Source organism: Catharus ustulatus, chromosome 11, assembly GCF_009819885.2.
Source record: "Catharus ustulatus isolate bCatUst1 chromosome 11, bCatUst1.pri.v2, whole genome shotgun sequence".
In the NCBI taxonomy this organism is placed as follows: Eukaryota; Metazoa; Chordata; class Aves; order Passeriformes; family Turdidae; genus Catharus; species Catharus ustulatus.
Window position 1 is genome coordinate 14,177,645 of NC_046231.1, and position 20,244 is coordinate 14,197,888.

A 20,244-nucleotide genomic window follows, 5' to 3' on the forward strand; every position below is an offset into this window, starting at 1 on the left:
CCACTGAGAATTCAGCTGTGCCACAACACTAACTCCAGTCCCAGCAATGCAGCAATGCTGGTGGAGCTTGGCAAGGGGTGCTCTGTTTTCAAAAGGACTTTTGGTGAAATACCTGCCAAGCTGGAGATGGTAACTGCTTTAATGCTAGGTGAGTGTGGGGTACATGTGCATTTCCCATCTCTTCCCACAACATCATAGGGACAAGGCTGGGGACACACACCCTTAAAAAGCCTCTGCCTACACTGAACTGACTCAGCCCTAATGCCAAAATACTCTTGCCAATGTCTGACAAGTACTTAAATCAGTAAGAATTTCAGCCCTGCCCTCAGCACCCTGTTGCAGCTCTGCCCTGGACTTAGAGAGAGTTCTTCCCATGGGAGAATCTCAGTCTCCCTTTACATCTCACCCCAGCTGCAGGGGACACAGCAATAACTCTGCTGCCTCTTCTGTATGGTTGATGCCTTAATCACCTCTCTCTGCCACGGTCTCTAGGAGTGACTAGGTGCCTATATGGACAAGGGAGGGATGGAACTGCAAACATGAAACCCTCAGGCATCCCTACCAGAGCAAACTAAACCCTGCTATTCCCAGTCAGTGGCTTGTTCAGGAAACAGCCAGACAGCCCTCTTCTCCAGCTGTCTGGCATTTAGCAGTAGGAAGGTGAATCAAATCACCAAAACCATTTCACTGTATGGATGAGCAGATCAATCACCAGATGCACGACATGGCATTGCTGTGCTGGCAGCATCATCTTGTCCCTGCCAAAATCAGTGGTAGAGCTGCTGCTGTAGGGCCAGGAGCCATTGCCTCCAGCAGCTCCTGAATCGATGAGTTGATAAAAGCTCTGCCTCTTATCACTCACTTGCTGGCCTGATCTTTTCTCCTCAGTGCTTTCAACTCGTTTGATATTTTTATCATTGTTGAAGCAGCAAGCAGACAATTTGATTTAGGAATTGCACACAGCAGCAAACTCCCTTAACCAGAACTGATTCAGATTCTTACACGGTTGGGGCCTCTCGATCCCAAACCCATCCTCTCCAAACCTGGAAAGGGACCTGGAAAGGCTGCCAGAAGAGGCACAGACACACAGCTATTGCTTTAACCCAAACTTAACACCCAGTGCCTACCAACCATCTGCTCAGCAGGGGTTTAAAAATCACCCTAACAGCTGCAGTCACATCCAAAAGATGGTACATCTCAAATATTCACACTCGAAATTGCAGAAGTGCTTTTGCTTCTCCTATTTGGAAGGTAAAATACCAGGAAGGAAACAGCAGCAAACGACCTACAGGACTGAAGATCACATTTCAGGAGAGCGTTTCATCTTCAGCAAGTCTTTCTGAATTAGCAATTTTGCACTCAATCTTGCAGCCTAAGCCCTCTAAAATAAAAGCTACGGCAGCCTATGGGAATTTAAAGCACCTATTATCTGAGCACTTCACGTCCCAGATGGGCTCAGATCCTTAGAAACTGCATTAGCAAATGGAGAATGCTATTTCCCTTTCTTTTGGTTGTTGTTATTTTGGCCACACTACTGTAACAAAGGCATTGTAATTCCAATTGAAAGCTGTGTGTCGTTTTAAGCCTTGGCACCTTCTATTCACTTATCTCTCCCTTCCAGATGCCAGGTAGGCTGAGGAGGATGCAAGGAGTTCAGATCAGTTCAGGGATAAAGAGAAAAGAAACCTCAACAACTGGAGGTATCTGAGGGAAGTAAAAAGGAATTTTCAAGTAATTGTCATTGCTAAGAAGCGAGTGGATCAGCATCAAGATAAATAAGAACCCAAGGAATAAATTCCTCCAAAAGCCAGCACAGGCAGCCATTCCTTGCTCTGCTGCCCATGGTGGGCACTGGGACTGCAGGGGAGGGAACTTCTCCGTGTGTGCCAAGGCAAGGCAAGAGCCACGAGCATTTGGCCCCTCAGAGACAGCCCTGACCTTGAGAATGCTGCCTCTCACCATTCACAGCCATGCACATTGGGTGCTGAACCCCCTTCCCAGGGATGCTGCAGCCAGAGCAAGGCTTGACCCAGAGCATTTCAGAGGGTGCTGACCCTTCAACCCCACTGTGATCCCCCAAAGTGGGACTCTGCACCAAAGTGGATGCAGTGTCAGGCCAAAAACAGAGAAATCCAAGCAGAGAGGGGTGTGCTGGGCAGAGGCTGGCTGTCTCTGCTGCTGTGAAATCATGGTTCACTCAGCTTCAGAAAGCTGAACTGCCCTCCCTTGGGAGAAGAGGACTGCAAATTCACTGCAGCACTGGCCTGTGTAACCAGGACATTAACTCTGGGACAAAACCCAGGGGTACAGCCAAAACGAATTTAAAATCTCACTTTTACTTTGCAAACCCTTAGCAGACTGTTTAAAAACAGGTTTTTAAATAAGCCTGAGTGAGCAAAAGCTTGCATCACTTCTATGCTTAGGGATTATTCAGACACAGCTTCAGGCTGCAGATTTTCATGGAAATATAACTTTTGCCTTCAAACAACCCTTCTCTCAATTTCAAGGAAAATACAGATGACTGCAGGATGATTCCTCTGCTCTTATTGCCCTTTGATAAGCAAAAAGTCACAAGGTCTGGCCTTCCAAATACCACCCTTGGCATTCAAATTATTAGCCACTGAAACTAAACCAACTGCTTGTCTCAGATGTCATTTCCTTGAATTATAGAATTGTTTCATTCGGAAAAGACCTTGAAGACTGTTAGTCCAGCCATTAACCCAGCATGGCTCTGAGGCCAACATTAACACATCACATCAACCTTAATGCCTGCCCAGTACACCAGACTCAGATGTCAGTTATCCTGCAGAACCAATCCCAAATCCTTCACTGAATTCCTTGCAGCAGCCAACTTGCAATGAAAAGATTCTTGTAGCATGAGGAATATAGTAAGTCAAGCAGGGAAAGCTCCATGCTGAAACCATGATATCATATAGGCTGGAAAAAAGGGCCATTAAAAAAGAGGAGAGACTGAAGGATGAGGAGAGCTCCACAGGAGAAGGGGTACCCCTGCTTCTGTCCCCTCAGCTACCAATTCATGGGAATCTTTGAAACCATCCCTGTTCTCCAGGTTCATTCTGCACATTCATTTGCTTTCATCTTCTGTCCTTTTCTCCCTGCAAGAGTCATCTTAAAAGTCTGTTTGGAATAACTTCTGTGTGCTACAAAACATCTAAGAGGACTAGACTGAATTTTAAAGGAATTAATTTCAGTAATGCAGTAACTCATCGTCCTGTCATCTTTCCTATTAATCAGTGAGCAATATTTCAGTCTCCAGTGAGCATCAGGAATGAATTTTGCAAACCTTACAGATTGAGCTTGTATTGCCTGCAAAATGCTGTCTTCCTACAGTGAAAAGAGCAAGAGGACAGAACAGAATAAGCTGTGCTTTGATTTTATGTGCTTCCTGCTTCCTTCTTCCTTTCAGATAATCTATTAATAAGCCTGAAGGACACACAAATGTAAATATTCCTGTCTGTTGGGTATTTGCCAGTCAATTCCATAATTGTTTCCAATTAGGCAGAGACAGTCAGACCACAATGCAAGGACACCAGGGAACACAGGGTGGCATGAGAAGACCCACTCTGGCAACTGCAGCCATAAAACAGGAATGTGTTAATCAGAAGCAGCAAGAGGAACTAATTGGAAACGTTGCCCAGCAGAAACATTAGCATTTCATATTTATAATGCAAGTGCCAATAAACAAAGAGACATGTCAGCTCTTTATTTACTTTCTGACAGTCCAAATGTGTGATACATTCCCAAATGGCTGCAAGATGATAGGAAACTGCTCATTTGTCAAGAAAGGGCAACATGGCACGTGGCATTTCAGCCACTAGCAACTCACGTGGCCCTTTTATTTAGGGCTCAGCCACAGTTTTGCCTTGAATCAGGAGTGACTTCACTGAAGTCAGATTTGCCCCAGGGAAGAGCAGATTCAAATCAAGAGAATGATATAAACCAGCTGAAACATCCTGAACCCTGACAGGGGTTTGTACCTGCAGCCCAGGTCACTGTGTCATCCATAAACCCAGTGGATCATGGAGCAGCTGAGATGCAGAAGCTGTTCAAAGAAACACTCCTAAGCCTTCCACAACCAAAACACAGATATTCTGCATGCCAGCAACTTCAAGCCCAATGCAAGTGGCTTTTCAGAAGCATTTCTCAATGCCTGCCGCTTTGCTAAGGGTTTCAAGGTGCTCTCCACCTCCTGCCCGTGCTATCGATGTGTTTCTAGCTGAGCTACAGCACTTCGGTACTTCGCTGACTCGCACTCCATCAAGTACAAAACAAAGTGTTCAATTTGCACAAAATTCTGATTCTGTGGTAAAAATCCTCACGTGCTCCTTGCTGAGCAGCACACAACCCTCTCCTGATGCCCTACAAAACCCCTGCAAGGAGCCCAAAGCCCAGTTCAGTGAATCTGCTGGGGGTGTCAGTGAAGCTGTGCAGAGAACCTCTCGCTGGCAGAGCTCCCTGTGCCATGCACTCACCAGTTCAAGGGCAAGACAAGGGACAGCATATGGGACATTAGGTGCCCTTGTGGGTTATCTCACCCTACTTGTATCTGTGGTGATATTCACATGTTGCTCTGCTGCCTCTCAATTCCAAGTGCAGCACTTTGCCCTTCACGGGTATCAATTTACCTCTTTCACCCTGAAAATGAGCACTAATTCATACCACTAAATGACATTTTAAAGGCAGCAGTGTACTTTGCAAAGCCTACCTCAGTGATATTAAGCTTTAGTGCCGCTTGGGTAGTACAGAGAACTGCCCTAGGCCAGTATAACTCTTACTCTAAATTTTAACCATATTAAAAATTCCTCAGTCCCTCCTAAGGAACAAGGAACACAGGGCATTTCCTCTTTAGGTTTCTACATCCATGCTGCCTGAGGATAGGACAATGTGTAAAACTAAACAGCAAAGGCAGGATGGGAAAACAGCTGCACCCAAAGAGCTCCTGCATCTTTGCCTTGGTGTAGAAACATCAGCTGGCTCAGAGCTCCCCCCATCTTTGCCTCTCCAAACGATTCAGGTGAAGAATGGTGCTAAGAGATAGCAGGATGCTGGTGGAAAGAGTCAGCCTGCCTCTCTGTTTCCCTTTCTTCCATATCTTAAATCCTCTGTAATAACAAGCCTCTAGATAACAGCACTGAGATTAGACTTAGCAGGGCCTCAGCACTGATGTGCAGAGCCTGAGGCAAAAGCACAGCATGTTTGGCACAGAGCAGTTGTGAGCTGCCAGAGCAGCCAGTGACACACATGAAGGCACAGCCACAGCCCTCAGGTTGTACCTGCTCTGCAAGAGCTCTTCCAGGCAGGTGTCCAAGTCACCTGCAGCTCACCACCCTCCTGCTGACTAAGGGCATGCAGAGCTCAGTGTGCCTGTGCCAGGCTGGCTCCCTGCCATGGGCACAGCACCCCCTCTCCCCTGGCCTCACAGCTGGGTCCTGGGCAGGCAGGTGGCTCAGGGGCAGCACGGCTGCAAGGCTGGGAACAGCAGGTGTGAAAACACATCACCTTTGCTTCAGTCCAGGGTGAGGCAGGGAAGTGAATCCCATCTGCCTGGGCAAAGCAGATCAGCCAGAGGCAGTAGGGCAGTGCCTGGTGGGAAGGAAGTGCCAAGCAGGTCAGACACCTGCAGTAGGATGGAGAGAGAGCACCTGAAGCAAGTCATCCACATATTCTACAAGCCTAAAGAGCCTGCTTGCTTCTGCCTGCACATGGCCATGGATCTGTGTTCCAGAGGGGGAACGTGCTACTGAAGGTAAAACAGCACTTGTTATCCTGGGAGAAGGAACACATTCCCTTCTAACACACCAAGTTTGAGTGGGGTAGTCCAGCTGTGAGGATACAGTCGTGTGGGCAGACCAGCAAGAGAAGGAGAGCAGACACTGTGGCCTTACTGGGAGTAAAAGAAACTGAAGAGCAAAAAGAAGAGCAAGACAGAGAGACAACCCCCAAAACAAGGAGATAGCACAGGGAATTTAAATAGGTTGTAAAGAAGCAAGGGAGAAGCACAAAAAATTACCAGGAAAGGTTGAGGCAGAAGATGAGAGCAGTCAACTTGCCAAAGTGATGGAAAACCACATGACACCCCAGGCTGTGCCTATCAATTATGGGCTTCAAAGGCATTTTCTGCCTGGAGAAACATGACCAGCACTGACTCACAGTGTGGTTTCATTACTAAAAGCCAATCTTGGCTCCCCAGGGGCTCTTGATGCCTGGTGATTGTGGCCAGGCAGCTGCCAGTGCAGGCAAGCTGGACTGCTGGGCATTCCTCCCTGCACCCAGGGGGCCCTGCAGGCACCCTGCTGCCAGGTTCTGCCCTCTGGAACACACACACACAGCAGAAAGGCATTTTCCAGCACACAGACATCAATCCCTGAGCACCAAATCACATCTCACAAAGTCTAAAACAAATGATTTTGACTGACAGGCAGCTTCACTAATACACAACAAACTCCCATGAGGTTTGGGAAAAAATGGAGACTTGTTCTGTACCACCCATTCAAGCCTAATAATCCATAGCCAAGGCAGTCCTGAACTCTCCAAACTCCATCTGCTACAACAACATTCTAGGGCAATGAGTTCCAGGGGCTAATTTCACATTGAAGGTAAACATTTTGGTCACCAAGACCCCTGGAAGATGAACACACATGGCTAAGACCTCCAGCAAAATCACTGAGGATGTCTCTGAGGGTGGTGAGGAGCAGCCAGAAGACAGAAAAGCAATTTGACAGCAAACAGGTGAAAAACTTCTGTATTTGAGTGGTTACAGAGCCTCTGTTTGGAATACACCTGGCTGTTAGCTGGATTTTTATGGAGCAGACCACCTCAGGTTACTACACAGTCTAAGTGAGTGTGACTCAGAGGAATCTGGAAATCTGGTGAGAAACCTTGGAGACAGAACACAATGTTGCTTTTCTCCAGGACATTACTAAAAGCCAACAAAATTAGAATACAATAATTTCTCTTGATATTATAATCTGTCTTTATACACTTAAATATGCCAAGTATTTTCCTCAGAGCTGATTATACTTTTATACCAGTGCTGTGCAATGACTGAGGTCTTACTAGCTTCAAAATTAATTATTTTGGGAAAAAAAAATTAACAGCTCACATTTATATGCCCCTTTTCAGGACATAAAAATCCCAAGATGCAGCTGTACAAGTTCATTATTTTTTACTGAGAGTGGCAGAAATGTTAATGCAGATGTCCTTTTCCACTTAAAGAAGCATGAGTAGAGCAAATTCACTGTTTGTCTGTTGGCTTGTACTTAGCAAAGACAAACATTTTCATGTGCTGCATGGATACTGGAGCAGTTGAAGCCAAAAAGTTCAGTGGGAACAGAGAAACTGAGGCACATTTGAATCAGCAGAAGTGCCAGAATCAGCATGGACCCCTCCAATGGAATCGTCCTGCACCTTTCCAATACACCCAAGCTAAATGCCAGACCAGGAATGATGCAGTACTCTCCAGGAATAAGGGAGGGACCAGAACTGCATCCTTGCTTGCCAAAGGGTTTCCCCTTTGCAGCCATGTCCCTGTTGAAACCTGTTATCCCAGGATACATTTGGACTTCTCTTGTTGTTCTTCCACCTGTCATATGCCCCAACAGCTTTTTTTTGGCCACTTGTTTGTTTCTCCCAACAGGTAGATTTGGGAAGGGGTTAATTCTCCTGCTCCTATCACTCTTCCATCTTCCCATCCTGACTTTCTCTCATGCACACATCTTGCTCTGCTTTACACAACACCACCTCTAATTACACTGTTCTTTTTCTGGCCTTTCTCTACTTCCACTATATTTTACTGTTATTTATCAAGAGAAAAAATGCTTGTGTCTAAGAAAGTGCTTTGGGAGAAAAGATTGAACTCTGCTCCTTTCCTCTCTCTTGTCTCTTCCCACCAGCTCGCTCTTGGCACAAGTGTCATTTGAGAAAATGTTCCCCTGACTGAAATTCAAAAGGTCTCAGTTTTCCTCTTTACAGTGGAACACAACTGCTGACATTTTTCAACTTTTCCCTTCTCAACTTTCTTGGGAAATTGCAAAACAATCACAGTTTTTTCAAGCGAAGGTAGAGACCTTCAAGAACACATTGCTCTGGAGGTACTGTGGTTCTCCAAAGGGAAAGCAGAACATTACCTTGCTTTTGGAAAACCTGAGCAGAAGTGAATTAAGCTTAGCTGGAGCCTGAAATGGCACCTAAAGACCTCCCACTGCTTCTGCTAAATCAGCCCAATTCCAGGGCTGTTTCAAAACACATTTCCTGCAGTGCCAATACCACTAATTATAACTAATTCTAGCATAAAGTGTAGACAAGACTCAACACCTGAGCTTTAAGTGCAGGTTGCACAGAGGCAGCTAAATAAGCTTAGAGAGGCAGAGATTCCTGCCAGGAACCAAGATTAACCAAGGAAGCACAGGACATGGTGCACACTCAAGGTAAAGCATGAGGGCAAGTAAAAACTGTACACCCAAAAACATTCCCATCAATCCAGGCCTTTCAAGGGAAAGAAAAGGGCTAGAAAAGGTCCTTTGGTTTAGATACCACCAACATATGGCCAAAATCAGGGGAGAACCCCCTGGGAAGTCTCCTCTTCCAGCACAGTGTTAAATCTCCATGTGCCAGCACTTACCTTGTCCCTGTTCCTCAGAACCACTGGCGCTTCACAGACCTCACCAGGGGTGTAATTCTGAAACACCACCTCTGATGGACAAGGCTGAAGTGAGCTGTGATCCAGGCCAGCTGCTGAGAACTGGAGAGGCAAGAGAGAGCAGGGAAAGGTTTAGGTGCTGGCAGGAAGATTCTGCTCTGATCCCCAGTGAAGTACAGATTCTAGGTGAATGTATCTGCTCAGCCCACACTGGGCAAACAGTGGCTCTTCAGCTCTGCCCAGGGCTGATCAAAAGCTGCTGGACCACACTGAGCAGGTTCAAGCCAAGCTGCTCTTTTGGCAGGTATTTCTCCAGTTTCCTTCTCCAAAATCAACACTTACCTCTAGCAGAGCCGTGTGCTCTGACTGACAGAGCCCTGAGTACTCCTGGAGCAAAACCTCAGAACTTACCTCAGGTTCCATGGGAAACAATTTTGGGATGATCTTTACTCTGAGATAGAGTTCCACACAAGTGGAATATTTCTTTTTATTTGATGCTTAGACACCAGCAAGAAAGGAACCATACCAGAGAAGGGAAGGGCAAAAAGAAAGTAACACAGCAGTTAGGAAAAAGACAAATGAGGTAAATGCTGGATGGGGATAAGGCTCACCTCTTTTCTCAGCAGTTCTGGGCAACTTGAGTAAGACTGGAGTTGGTATCTCCTTTTTCAATGAGCTTAAAATGGCTGCTTTCATGTAATCTGTTTTTGGTGTTTATTTAATGACATTGTAGAGGCATGTCTGGAATGATACAACAGCAAATGCCTATGAGGAGAGACATTACTTTGACAAAACCCCTCCCTGCTTTTGTCTCCCCTCTCCAGCTGCACTCAAAACACACAGCTAGGTCTCCTGCATCTCCACAGGAGTCATAACTGGCTGAAGTGAGGGGCTGCAGCACACTGCCAGCTATCTGTGATCTGTGTGAGGCATTCCCAGCCTCCTGTGCTATCCAGGGCAATCCTTAACCAGTTTGTTGCATCTCTCTTGCTGACAATTTCAACAGCCTCAGTGATCTACCCACTGGGACTTTAAGCTGAGCAGCCCTCTAAGAAAAGCAGCCTTAAACACAGCCCTCAGCAAACAGTGATCCAGATAAAGCACATCCACTCCCCTCTGCCCAGGGCGAGTTCCCTGTACATCTGGCAGCCTGCAAAATCTAACATCCCATCAGGGTCCCACACATTGTTCCAACCCAAAGCATTAATGCAATTAGTTTTGTTAAATCAGGAGTAATCACCACAGGCCCTCAGCCTTCAAAGGCCAAAGCTGCCACTGTGGAGGGAATCCTTTAACCCTAAGCATTTGTCAGTGACCACACTAAAGCAAGAGGTGGCTATTTCAGCAGAAGAATGGAAAATGGCAAGTTCATTCTCTTATGTTCTGCCCCAGCCTTCTCTCATTAGGGACAGCAATTACACTCCAGCAAACCCCACCAGCTGCAGCAGAGGTTATTCGTGTTGACTTAGCACAAATCAGAAGTCCAGTGTCTCATGAGGGAAAGATGTTTTGCCTTTCCCCCAGCAGAAGGAACTCCACCACCAGCAGCAGTTTGAAATGACAGCAGGACCTGGACACTGAGGTATTTTAATGAGCTGGAGGGAAGTCTGTCACAAACACACCCCCTCTTCAAATGTCACATCAAACAGCAAGGAAAAGGGCAGGGAAAGGCTACCTTGTGATGGAGGTCTTGCTCTTGTCTTGAAGCTGGACAACCTGGGGCAGATTCATCTCCTGAGTGATGGCAGTCTCTGCTTGATGGTGAGAGACATCTTCTGGAAGGCAGAGGGAGTCAGCTGAAAGGCAAAAAAAAGGCAAGAGACTCAGAAATGCCCTTGTTCAAAAAGGCTTTTCTTGTTCAAGGGCCAGTGATGAATAATTTGTGATCACAGCCACTAGGACAGTTCTGGAAGCCCTGGAAGTTACCTGCTGAAATATTTAACACCAGTAAATTAATGATATAGAGCAGAATGCACATGCTGTAACCACGTGGCTCTGTCCCATTGGCTTCTCCGTGATTTGATGTGACATGTTTGGGGATTTCTGCTCTTTGGGCATTTGTTTCTTCTTTAGTTTCACTGGATTGAGCTGGTGACCTTTGTAGAGGGTGGGGAGGAGTTATCACAACTCCCCCAACTCCATCCTTGTACAATACTCACAACATGGAGATGTCACTGCTGGGTGGGTCCGAGGGAGGCAAGAAAGCAGAGCAGTGCCAAGACTGAACTGCACAGGAATGGGTCCAAGTTTCAGTGCTCTCTTTTTAATTAGCATTTGTCTGGCCTCACAGATCCCTCCACAGAAGAGCACAGAGATGTCCCTGATAGAGCCCCAGCACCAGGGATCTCCAGTCAAGTGAGCTCCAGTCACCAAAGGGACATTTGTGGGTGGGAAGGAGGAATTGCCCTGACCCCGTTGCTGGGCTGGATCTGTGCTCCACACAGGAGATGAGAAAGAGCAGGTTTGGAACCTGTTCTAGCTGGGACCAGCCATGTCTCTCAAGGCTCCAGGCAGAGTTTGAGCTGCCCTCCACATGGCAGGTGCCCAAGGGCAGGTTGGTGAGAGCAGCACAGGTGAGTGTCCAGTCTGATAGAAGGAATTACACCAAGGGGATGGAAAGAAGCATACACTCATGGCTTCAGCTTTACATTGGTTTGACTTGGCTCTAGTCCCTTCACTGCCCTTCTCTGGACTTGCTCCAGCTCCTCAGTGTCTTTCCTGAATGAGGGGCCAAGAACTGCATACAGTTCTCTCACCTGTTGAGAAGTGCAAACGGATTTTATGTGATTATATCACCAAACTAAAAGGGAGCATTCACTAGGTACCTTTGTATACTCAGATACAGATGTGCACATCTCTGTGCCTGTGTGTGGGAGCTGATCATGGTTTATGGGATAAGTAATAGAGTGAACATTGATAAACTCTGCTGGGTCACTGAGGAGACCTACTCAGAAGTTTAACACTGGTGTCTCCAGGCTGAGGTCTCCCCACCTTGTTTCCCATGGGCCACAAAGACACATGAGAGTCTGCTGGCATTTCTTACCTTTCCCTCTAACCCCCTCTGCCATGACTATTGCACCCTATTTACTGTAATTATTAACCAAGTCCTTATTAATATCCAAGCTGTCTTTTATAACCCTTTGGAATATTCTCAGGAATTCAGTTCCCACCAAAAGAATCTTTTTGTGAGTACAGAAGGAAGGTGAACATCACTTGGCTGCTTAATTTTTCAAGAGCAGCTGACCTGATGTGATTTTGAGTCTGCCCTATTAAGGACTCAGTGTTGTGAACAACCTCAAACCCAGGGACACTGCTGCCTCAATTGCAGACAAAATCAGAGCATCTTCCTGCTTTGCAAACCAAGTGTCCACCCTTTGTGCAAGAATGTTTCTGCTGATGTTTGTAACTAATGGAGCAGAGAGTTCAAGACTGATTAAGAACTAGAGTTTCTCAAGGCTAATTTGGTCAAGTTACAAAAATTATCCAACAAATATGACTCCTTCCAGGCGTGAAATTACCACACTGCACGAGAGCATTTCTCCATGGAGAATGAGGGTCCTAATTTTCCTTTAGTAACATCCAAATTCAAGGTTTCCTATAGGCATTAGAAGTTGTAACAGCATAAACAAAAGCATGAAACCATTAAAGCAAATCTGAAACAGAAATGCAACATATGGGAAAGCAGGGCCACTTCACATTTTATCCTAGTGGCAGTTCTTCTCTAGCATCCTCTACAAGGAGCACAGGTAAACAGGTCATTAATTTTCCAACCAGCAGCCTGACAACCACCTCTCTTTGTGTCACACAAAGTGGGTGTACAAGAAATGGCAAGAAGAAAACCCCAGAAAGCTGGTTTCAAGCACTGACAAGACTCAAACATGGACAGCATTTACTAAGCACTGCTTTGGAGTAGAAATAATGTCCCCTCCCTTTCTAGCAAATTGGACCAAGGAACAGATGCATTTGCCCACTTCTTATTTTTGGAGACTTGGGGAAGAGACATCTTCTGGAAGGCAGAGGGAGTCAGCTGAAAGCCCTAAACTAAAATTATTTGCATCCTGACCTTAAGCAAATTCTCTGATCATATTCCCTCCTGCTTCCTTCTGTTCCACTTTTTTTTTTTTTTTTTTTGTGTGTGTGTGTGGACTCGCTTTATACAATAAGGCATTGCCTACACAAAGACAACCATTTCCTTTCCCTCAAGTTTTATCCACATCCACAAGCAACCCAGCAACTCCATTCCTTTATTCTCAAAGCAGTTACAGCACTATACACAATCCACAAGGCTGCTGTTTCCTTTTGTTCTTATACAAAACATGAGAGCACAGCACTGTCTTATGGACACCAGGACATGCTGCAGCAAGAACTAGGATTTAGACCTGGAAATAACTATTTATCAAGAGAGAAATCTAATGGAGGATAATACATTAATCTGGATTTCAGTGATTTATTACTGGGTTTTGAGAGTAACTGGATTATTTGTTCCAATTTTCTAACTGCAATTTCATTTCACTTGAAATGAAGTCTGTCCATCATGCCCACAATGCTCATTTCCACATAGTTTCTACTCTCCATACCCCCACATCCCAGTCTAGCAGCTTCCCCTACCCTCCAGCCCTGGAGAGAAGCTCTTCCCTACCCCATAGTTCCACTTCCCTGAAGCCTCCACAGATCAGCCTCCCAGAGCTGGGGAAAAGAAGCAGGACTAAGAAATCAGCCCAATCCCCCTGCAGGGACAGAATGAAACACCAACCACAACACAGCACAGCTCCAGCCACCACCCCTGTCCCATAAGGGGAGATCTCCATGTTCCCCTCCTCAGACAGCTCTGTGATACTCTGCAGGGTTTAATTAGGTTCCTGTCTGGGTTATAAAACTGCTGTGCAGCTTGCAGTGATGGTGGGGATTTCCTGCTTTGCCATAGATGTTGGAATAAAGGGAGAATTGAGGAGGCTGGATCTGGGATGCCCCTGCTGATCTTCAGCTTGGTGCCCTGTTCTGATAGATCTGGGTTTCCTGAGACATGTCAGGAATTGTACCCCAGCCCTGGGCATATTCCTTTATTGCTTTTCTAGGTGGCACAGCTGGTTCCTGTGACTGCAACAGCATTACAGAGTGCACCTTAGAGTGGCATTTGGTAATGCTCCACAAGCTTCAGGTAAATTAATTTTAGATACTGCAGACAAGCCCATCACTTCTTTGCTTAAAGAGCAAGGAAGAACTTTCCACACTGAATTACAAAGCAATAATTTAATTTGTATTTTGCTCACCCAGGGAGGACCCTGATCATATCAATGCAAAGGACAGCAGGTTAATCTCTGTGTTGCCACAGCTCTGACAATGCCTTTGGGGGTGTCCTTTGGTGTTGCACCTGGTGAATACCCTCTGATGAGCTTGTTCCAATTAATCAGGCACACATTTACACACACAGCGGCCAAGGACACCCAAGTGACAAGAGCATCTCTGCTGTCAGATAGCTCCATGCATTTTTGGCACAACAGATGCTATAAACAAAAGCTTCTCAGGAGACTCTAGGCCACAGGCAAACCCAATCCTAGCATCTGCTTGGCAGGGAACAAGGAACCCTCCATTTGGAAACCAACATTCATTATTTAGGAATTTGCAATCCAGTCAGGGAGGATCTGAGTTATGAAAAAACACTGGCTCCCCAGCTAGCCAGCCTGTGGAGACTCACTCCAAAAGATGTGCATGACAGATGTCAAGGTGAAGCTCATCAGATCTCTCATACCTGGTCTGAGATGCACTCACAGGGCTGCCTGCTTGGGCTCCTTCCCACAGCTCCAGCACCTTAGAACCACTCACCTGCTCAGCACAGGAATGAATTCTGCCTGCTGCAGGCAAAGAGCACAGCTGGAGCCAGATTTCATGCTCAGAGAACTTGCCAGAGAAGCCTCAGGTGCTTAGCAAAGGAAACTGCTGTCAGGAAAGGATATCCATGGAATTGCATGGTAGAAATTACATGAAACTCACACAAGGCTTGCAAGCACCTCAGCACCCAGTGCCAAAGCTGCTGCTGGTACCTCAGCCCCCTCTCAAACTCAACGACCCTGCTCTCACACCCAGCTGTGTCCCTGCTACTGAATCACCATCTATTTTTCCTTCCCAAACCTTCTTCCTCTGCCAGGCAGACGAAAGGGGGGCCCAAGCCATTCCTTGGTCCAGCTTGTCAGCCCAGACAATGTCATTTTTACATCTCCTAGACTCCTGCAAGGAGAATGCAAGGGAGAAAAAGCTTGATCTGCAGGCTGGCACCTTGGATACTGAAGAGCTAAGGAAAAGCCTGGCTGGGGAGCTCTGCTCCTGGGATGACAAAGTCTTTTAGCTAATCACTATTTAATGTGCAATGCATAAGCAGTCTCTTGAGGGGAAAAAAAAGGACAAGAACCATCTTTAAAGTGAAGGAAAGATTTGTTTCATGCTGTGGGCTCACAGCTACTACTGAGACTTCTTGCTCCAGGTAAGGCAGGAAAAAAAGGCTTTGTACAGGACCTGCACCCTGCTCCCAGGTGTGTGGTTTTGGCCATAACCTGTACTGGATAAATAAAAGCTCCTTCACCTCTTGTCTTTAGGGCAGCAATAATAACCTCTGAACACTCCTGGCTCATGAACAGTCTCCTCCATTCTGCTGACATGCAGGGATTTGTTAATGCACCTTTCAGCTGCATCCCCAAGATGGAACATGGGACATTCCCAGCATCCCTAAGACCCCCCATTCCCTTTCTGAACCATCCCTTCACTTGTGCAGCAGCAGCTCTCAGTGCACAGCACAGGCTGCACAATGCTCACATCCTGACCAGCTCCTTCACCTGCCAGGACATGAAGGGGTTGGGCACTGGCTGAGTTCTTGAAATGTTTCTGTAAATCTCAACCCCAGCCAAGATGGTTTAATCTTGGACTTCCAAAGCTTCTCAATCAAAGTGAAAGTGTGTTCATGCCCAGTTTTAACAAAGGAGTTTCAGTCTTTGGAAGACCATAAATATTAACTCAATTCAGAAACACCAAACTGGAGACAGAGAACCAGCCAAAAGCAGAAACAGGAATAAAACTGCTGAGCCTTGGCTCCAGCCTCATACCTGCTTCTCCAGCACACACACAAAATACTGGCTGCCAGAAAAGTATTGGATTGCTGTTGTAATACTACAGCACTGGCTGTGGTATTAGTATTCTGTAACATCCCAAGGTGTTTCAGAACAAGCTTTAACTTCACTGATCATTTCCAATCCTTCAGGTGTGGGACACATCTGGAGAACCTGCTATGAGTAATCTGCACCCCCCTGGAGTAGCCTAGCCTTTTTATTTTCTCTAACTACAAACAGGACTCTCCACTCAGCTCTGCTCCTAAGCTCTTCCTCCTGATGCCAGACAACCTGGGCACCAAAAACCCCCCTCCATCCACAGAAGGGACACAGCCACCAGCACTCTAGCACAGGGGTGATCACCAGCATCCCCCACTTTCCAGGGCCACACTCACACATTGTATCCCCTGAGCCAGCCAGGCTGTGGATCTCCTTCAGGAGCAGCAGGACTTCCCAGCCAGCCCCAACACCACCAGGGCAACAACAGGGATGTCACAGGGGAGGAGGCAGTGGTGGTTTTCAGAGGCATCAGCTGCCTTGACACCAGTGGGACAGAGGGATGCTCAGCACCCACCTGGTGCCCACAGAGGAGCTGCTGTGGTTCCCCTGCCCCAGGGTAGCAGAAAGCAGCTGCACTTGCCCACATCTGCAGGGATACTGGCAATGCCTGGCTGGCAGTGCCTTGAGTCAAAGCAGTAACAGCAGCTCAAAGACAGCACATAATGAACATGGCAAACACACAGTGAAACTCCAACACAGCTGCAAGAACTGCAGCATGTCCCAAGGAAGCAGAGAGGGGACACACTTGCCCACAGCCCAGCACAAAAGCAAGACAGGCATCTCAGCATCTTATCCATCCTAGCAGAGTGTGATCAAACCAGGCTCCAAACTCTGCCCTCTTTACAGGCACAGGTAACTGTTAGTGCAGGGAGCCAAAATCCTTCCTCCATCCCCTGGGAAAGGCTCTCTGTATGCACCAGCTCTTTGCATAGCTCTTCTCCTCCTGCAGAAGTAAATGAGCATACAGCCAAGGGCAGCAGGCAGGCATGATGCATTATTAACCTCTCCTTTGCTGCAGTGCTAGAAGGACACAGAGCCAGCATCCTCAAAAAACTCAACTGCAGGCTCTGAGATGACCTCACAGTGCAGGCACACTGGCAGCTGAGCACCAAAACCAGAGACCTTGGAGGGATTGCAAGAGGCACATCAGAAACATCTCTCCTGTCATCACTGCTGCACTCACCAGATCAAACCATTTAACAGAGTTAACTGGACACTTTTGGTGTCTTGCAGAGTACACAAAGCTACTGCAAAGGCTGCAATGTGGATCCAGAGAAAAGAGGAAAGTGATGGCAGACAGCTCACAGGATGGAAGAGGTGCAGATGGGAGTGCTCCTACCTCCATTTTAACTCATTAAGTGCTCACTTCAAGAAAGGACTGACTGCAATGCTCAATCACTTTAGATGTTATCAAAATATTTACATTCCCTACTGAATAATTGCCCTGAGATCACTTACCCAGCTGCAACCTTAGGAAGGTCCAATCATGAGGTTCCAAACAAGCAGCCCACAGCTCTCTTTGTTCCAAACAGGGTTGTATTTGTTTTCTTCTGAGAAAAAATGAAAATAAAGTTAGGTCCTTTTAGCCAAATTTCCCCTGCCTTCCTCTGAGCAATACAATCACCCATTACAAGGGAGAACATAGATTTATTTTTTGGCAGCACAGATCTCAACACACAGCCTTGGGTTTATTTTCTCCCTTTTTATTCCCATGCCGGGAATCAATTTGGTTTCCTCTCTTTTTTACTTAATTTACATCTCACTTTCAAACCCTGAAATGCTGCTGTATTCTTTTCTAAATCAAGACATTATTTCAAATTCCTTCCTTTTAGAGACCCTGACATTAGCTGCAGAGTTACCTAATTTGAAAAGAATAAATTGTTTTATCTTCACTGCCTCTTGAAAGAAAGCAAAATCCTTGACCTCAACAAGTGTAATGCTTTCTACATTTTCTTTTTCTTTAGTTCTGTGAAATCCTTTAATCCAGTGAGCTGTCTTTATGTCAATGCAAAAGAAAATTTACAAGCCTCCAGAAGTTAATCACAGTTCAAGGGGAATCTCTGACATGGAGGTTAGGAAAGGCAGCAACCACGGCTGTGCCTGCCAGGAGACAGTGCCTTGGAAAATGGGTGGGCTTTGGATGCAGCCTCAGACCTGACTCAGCAAGGTACTGACATGGGATGTCAGCCTCTACAAAAAACAGGGATACATGTCAAGGGTGACAATATCTGTGCAGTTACAGGATGATTCAATAGCTTTCCTGGGGATGCCACTACCTTAATCCCAACTACCTTAATCCTGTTTCCTGGAAGCTAAAAATCATCTGAGACCCTGAGATACTGGGGACAGTAACATGCAGCAGCAGCAGCACTCTGTAGGACCAGGGCTTAGTGGTCTTTCCCAATCACAGAGGCAGAGCTCAGTGTCTCCTCCCTCACACTCAGCCCTTCTCTGCAGCAGGGTCCTGCCAGGGCATTCTCCATCCCACCCTCCAGCACAGGGCACCACAGGCTGGGAGCACCAGGCTCTCCTCTGCTCCACCCAAGACACAGAACAGGCTGCAAGCCCAAGAACTCTGGAAATGGACATCTCATGCCACTAAAACTAAAGGAACACCTAAGCACCCAGCACGATCATCCCACAGCCAGCCCCAAGGACCACCTCAAATGCCACAGACAGGGCACAGGCCTTCCCTCCAGCTTCTCCAGGCTAAGGAAAAACTGTGCATAACCAGATCCACAACAGCTTGGCTGGCACCTGGCTTCTGGCATCACCTGGCAGCTCTGTTTGCTGTAGGATGGGTCTCCTTGGCTCCTGGCTTCACAGCAAGTCAGTCATCCCCAGCCCAGCAGGTCTAGTGCCTCTGCAGGGCACTTCCAAACACCAACAGCTGTCTCTGTGATGAGAAGAAAGGGAGAGAAAGATTAGAAAACACAACAGTTGTAAGTGGGACACGGGGAAGGGACAAACCCAGCCCGTGACATGCATTTCAACCTGAACCCACAGGAGCACCTGGCATGATTAGAGCAACTACAAAGCACCAGGCTGTTCAAAAGCAGCGCTGTGAAAGGAGTAGCTTGTTTTATTTATTACTTGAGAAGCACCAAAGGAACAAGCTGCTGTCCTTGCTGCTGCCAGCAAGCTGGTGCAGCTTCCTGCAGCACACAGGGCTGCTGGGCAAGGAACTTGCCAGCTGAAGCAGGCACCAAGAAAAAAAAAAAAAAAATCAAAGGCAAATATGGCTTTTCTTGCACTGGGCAGCTGCCTTCACAGGTCCAATACAACCACACAACAACCATAATTGCAGAGTTTGAACTCATGCAAAATCCCAAAGCATTTGGCTGAATTGTTAAGGAGGGACTACTGGATGGCCTTTGGCTTAGCCAAATAATTGACTGCATTTGTATCCAAAATCCCTCTGCTTAGAAGATCAGGAGTTTTGCTAAGAAACAGGCATGCAGAGGCCATTCTGGGCTGGAACATGAGCCATGGCTTTCTGATGTTTAAACAAGGCACCTGGTACACCCCCTAGAAGGGCCTCTGCTCTGTCCTGGAGGTCCTGTCAGACTCTACAGCTTTCATCTGATTGAGGTCTCCATGCTGACTCCCATCATGTCATATATTGGCAATGGGAGCTAAGGGACAGATTGTAATTTTCCACAAAGAGAGGGTCCACAATGAACTGTTAAACAAGCTCCTCAGGTTCATCCTTTGAACCTCTTCTCATCCTTCACACATCCCAAGAACCATGAATAAAAGGGATCACAATAAAACCAGCCCCAAACATCTCCTGGAATTCTCCTTGAGGGAAACATTCCCACTCTTGAAAGATCAGCTTTATAATAATTATATGGCCTCAAAAACAGAGAGGAAAATCCTTCAAAACAAAGCAGAAGCAGAGTCATTTGTGTAATTGGAGTGGTGATCAGAAAACCTGGTCAACTGGGTCTGTGTAGCAAACACCAAGGGCCTGAAAGAGTAAACCTGTCCAGCCACTGATACCATTTAAAACAACTGGGGGATTAGAAGACAGAGAGTAGCCACATTAAAAAAAAAAATTAAAAATCAAATAAATAAATTATGAAAAGTTAAAAGGCACCTAAGTGGGGGCAGGAACAGCCAGGTTTGCATCTTGGTGACCATCAGCACAAGCATCTGAGCTCCAAGGCTGAGCTTCAGGACAGACCCACCTGATTGGAGCTGTCAGCCTCACTGCAGAGTTTTGGTTTCCCATTATAGGAACAGCTCAAGAGGGTGCAGGTTTGATTTGAGCAGCAGCTCTCTGCCAAGGATGAAAGCAAGGACCTGAGTACCCCATTTGTGACTTCCTCTCACATTGAAAAGTCTTCCTAGTGCACTCTGGCACCTGATCTCATTAAAAAGGAAGAGAGGGAACAGATGGAAACATAAAAAGAAACTGTCAGCTGC

At 46.6% G+C, this 20,244-nt stretch overlaps 1 long non-coding RNA gene across 1 annotated transcript in view; it reads right to left on the reverse strand.

Annotated features, from left to right (window-relative positions):
• LOC117001376 overlaps positions 1 to 18,886 on the reverse strand; it is a 39,250-nt gene extending 20,364 nt beyond the window's left edge. The window contains exons 1-5 of the long non-coding RNA XR_004419030.1: positions 18,829 to 18,886; positions 18,591 to 18,712; positions 17,275 to 17,366; positions 10,335 to 10,455; positions 9,271 to 9,400 (exon numbers count right to left, since the gene is read on the reverse strand). This is a non-coding gene — a long non-coding RNA (uncharacterized LOC117001376). The remainder of the gene's footprint in view (positions 1 to 9,270; positions 9,401 to 10,334; positions 10,456 to 17,274; positions 17,367 to 18,590; positions 18,713 to 18,828) is intronic.
• Positions 18,887 to 20,244: the final 1,358 nt, after the last annotated feature.